The sequence below is a fragment of the Amphiura filiformis genome, chromosome 10 (assembly GCF_039555335.1).
Source record: "Amphiura filiformis chromosome 10, Afil_fr2py, whole genome shotgun sequence".
NCBI classification, from domain to species: Eukaryota; Metazoa; Echinodermata; class Ophiuroidea; order Amphilepidida; family Amphiuridae; genus Amphiura; species Amphiura filiformis.
Genome location: NC_092637.1, coordinates 5,552,755 through 5,557,231, shown reverse-complemented (window position 1 = coordinate 5,557,231; position 4,477 = coordinate 5,552,755).

Genomic DNA, 4,477 nt, shown 5'->3' with positions numbered 1-4,477 from the left:
GGAAGAGTTTCAAGAAATATATGATGTTGAAATATAGAAGTGTTTTGCCGAGTAGAATTTAACTACAGGGTGGACAAAATCAAGTTGAATCTCATCCGAAGGTTGATTCAGTTTAATCCAGTTTGATATATATTCTGATTCAAACCAGCGTGCACTAACGATTACATGTTGCATAGCTCACCACCACACGCCACAACAGCTCATGGCGGATGTACCGGCGAATTAAACATGTAATGATTTTATTCTCTCAAAAATGTCTCACGCCAATGTAATTTTCATTATAATTAGAGAGGGCGGCCTTGAATTAATCTAAGTCAATCTGGTTGTGAAAGCATTATTAAATTACCCCAATATATAGTAGGTTACCATGACAACAAATTGTTTTTTGTACTTGTTTATTGATAATAATAAATAAGAAAATATATAGTGGTGCTGACTGCAGTAGAAATGAAGAGTTTGATATCATGTGATTGTCATTTGTCTGTAGATATATAAACTCATCCCAAAAAGATAGTATCCAGTTTGATTTTGGTCCATATATCAAAGATGGGGTCTTAAATCAAGACCTACCAGAAGTATGTTACAGATCAATTTATTTCACACAGTTTGATACCTCATTTGTCCAAATCGATGTAGAATTAATGACACAGTGACCTTTTAAATGCAGTAATTCCTATTGATGTAGTTTTCCTGCTTCTCAAGATTCTTCATAAAGGTACACAATAACAGTAGGCATGTCCACTAAAAATTGAAGTACTTTTAAATTGATTCAGACTTACTTATTGGCTGGGAATTGATGAAAGAAACATTTTGGCGTTTAAATAATTTTAATCGGACCTTTCATTCCAGAGATATGGCCTTTCGAGTGTCATGCTTTTATATAGGGCTGCTAGAACATGTTAAAAAGTTTAAGTCCATAATGGAATACTAACGGAAAGTACAATTTTAAGGTGCTTTTTCTTAATGTATTTATTAACTAGCGTTATCTAGAACATTATATTTGCTTATAACCACATGAATTAAGATCATCCTGAAAATTTAAACGATTTTGTTGACATACAACAAAAAATATAAGACCTCAAAACCCATGGTTTGTTTGGTGGAACCTCAAGTATGATCATAGATGGCTGCCATGGAAAATATCTCCATAGAGGAGCTGAACAATAAGTGCCTTTTTTCAAATGAATAGCGGCAGTCTTAAACATTGTTCAATCTTTTAATGTCAGGACATTTTATCTTCAAAAATGATTATATTTCATCATGATATAAGTTTGGTAACATTAATCACTACCAATTTTGAGACATTTGCTCCAACTCAAAGGTTATCTTTACTACATTGAGCAATATACTGTATGTGCATGGAAGCCATGCTGTAGCATATCTAAAATGGACATGGTGGTCAGGAGTGCATAATTTGAGATGGGTTTCGGCAGGCCTAAACATTCTTTAATTTCTTAACATCCTGTACATTTTGTCTTCAAAAATAGTTACATTTTATGACTATATAAGTTTGCTTGTCTGAATCAATCCAAAATCGGAGATAATTGCGTTTGAACACCTGATGCACGGAATGGTGTCACTTAAACCTGTTGTAGTTCTCTTCTTATTAAATTTTTCTTTAAAAAACGTTGATCTCTTCATGAAGGAAGGTCCTCTCTATTTACTGACCAATCAGGAAAAAGTTTGGTTAATGTTTTCTGGTGGAATCAGGAATTTCTTGAAACACCCTGATATAGGCCTACATTTGGATCAAAACAAGTATGTACGCCATTTAACAGGCCTGGGATTTCTTGTATCGATCAGTTTCTCCATAGATAATACGTGTGTGAGTGCACGCACACAGTAAATGAAAAATCGTTCTAGTGGCAACTGTATTGACAGTGGGCATCCCTAATAACAGAGACTTCACTTCATGTGTTTTATATACTCTTTTACTCCTTCCTGAATGTTTTACCCTTCACTCTTCACAGTCAATATCTGGTATGTCCTCCTGCTGCATCAAAAACTGCCAGACATCTGCAGCGCATGCTCTCAGGGCGGAAATAACCTCAGTAATTTGAAAGGTCAAATTACCCTAAAATTCCCTGGACTTTTTTGTCTTGCTTCAGTTGTCATTCCCACCAAATTTCATGAACCTGCGACAATCTATGGCGATTTGACCCCGAATAACCCTAATATGACCTTAACATTCTTTGTCTCACTTAGGTGGTCATTCCCACCAAATTTCATGAACCTGTGACAATCTATGGTGATTTGACCTTGGATGACCATAACATTTTTACCTTGCTTCTAATAGCATGAATCTATAATCTATGGAGATTTACCTTGATTTCCCCAGATAACCCAAAATATGATAAATTTTTTTTATCTTGCTTCATGATCATAGGTTCATACCAAATATCATGAACCTATGATCATGAATCTATGGTGATTTGACCTTGGATGACCACAAAATGACTCGAAATTTTGGTGGTTGTTTGCACTAAATTTCTAAAGGCCTTATCACGGTGTCAAAGCAATACAAAAACAGTGCAAAAGAGTTTAGTTTCGTTTAATCTTTATTAATGTCACACTCTCTTAGAGCCCAGCCAATTCTGGCTTACGAGTGACATAACAATGATATTATACAATAAAATATAGCACACAATACATATAAACATATTATAGTCAAGGTTTTTTTAAAACAACTACATATGCATATACATTTTCTTTAAAATAAACACAAGGAAATGTTAGCTGAAACCTCATCAAACGCCCATCATGCCATGGCCTAAGCCAAGAGGGTCTATTGCCATTTGGTCTAATACCATCTCGTCTAATTCCCGTTTAGTCTATATTCAATTGGTCTATTACCAGAAAGGCTAATTGCCACGTAGTCTAATAATCATATAGTCTAATGTCCATTTAGTCTAATATTGTTTGGTCTAATAACCGTATGTCTACTAACCATATAGTCTAATAACCATTTGGTCTAATATTTCTTTAATAACTATTTGGTATAATACCCATTTGGTCTAATAACCGTTAAGTCTAATTCTCGTATGGTCTAATAACCAGTTAGCCTAATACCATTTCGTCTATTTATTAATAAACTAAATGCTTGTAAGAGTAAATGGGTTTGTAGATCAAATGAGTATTAGACCAAATGGCTATTAGACCTATTGGTTATAGACCAAATGGGTATTAGACTAAATGGTTGTTAGACTAAATGGTTTTATACTTATTGATTAGTAGACTAAATGGTTATTGGACCAAATGGTTATAGAACCAAATGATTATTGGACGTAGTGGATATAGACCAAATGGGTTCAGACGAAATGGATGTAGACAAAATGAATATTAGACCAAATGACATTAGACCAAATGGCAAATCCCTGCCAAAAGAACAAAATAATTGCAAAAAGCCGCAAGTGCGCAATATGACAGATGATGTGTACATGAGAAGACAGCTAAGGAATTTACAATTTATCCCTTAAGGGGGGGATCATTTTCTTCAGAAGGGGGGTCCCAAATATACAGGGGGGTCATAAAATTTTTGAAAGAAAATAGGGAGGGTCATACAATTTTTGATGGCCAAAATGTAGGGAGTCACAAGATGACCACAGATAGTGTGTTTATTTTATTCAAAAAGACAAGTTCCACAATAATAAAATACCATGATATAGGGAATGTGTTTCTGCCGATGACCCCATGTTGACAATGGTTAAATATGCTGTATTAATTCTGGAAGGGGTCCTGCGATTTGTCTGCCATTTTTATTTTTCAGATGACTAGTAGATTTAGTAGACTTGCTTATCAGTTGTTTTTGTTATACTAACTACAGTTCGCACATTGAAAAGTGAACTTCGATGTATGTGGTGCAAAAATTCTTGCCGTACCTTTTTTGATCCATTTACATGCATGTTTTAGCTGGGACGGTTATAAAGATGACCAGCTCTAGCTGTATATAAAATGTCTTTGCTGATTATACAGAACCACCCAGCAAATCCAGACGCGTATACAGAACTTCTGCAACTGGGGGGGCCCAAATTTCTTGCTGAGCTAAGAAAGGATCATGAAACACAAAACAAATTGAAGTTTAAATTGTCGAATATGGTTTAATATGGAACAAATTCGTGCGAAGCACGACTAAATTTGCTTTTTAAAAAGCGGAAATAGTCAAATAATTGTGATGCGATCAAGCAAAATGAGTCTGATGTCAGGAATATTGATTTTGAGATATAATCAATAATAGTATTCAACTTCCTTTGTATTTGGTTGTTGTGAGCAACACTAAAATGGCTATATCTCTGGAACCATAAGTCTAATTATGATGGGGTTTTCAGCAAAATAAAACTCTGAGAATGGCACATAAAATTATAATGAGATTGAAAACTGAATTTTGATTTTGATCGTCATCGGATTCATTTTGCTCGATTTTGTCAAAATCAAATGCACACAGACGTTTCTCATCTCTTTTTCTCTAATTTCTATTCTC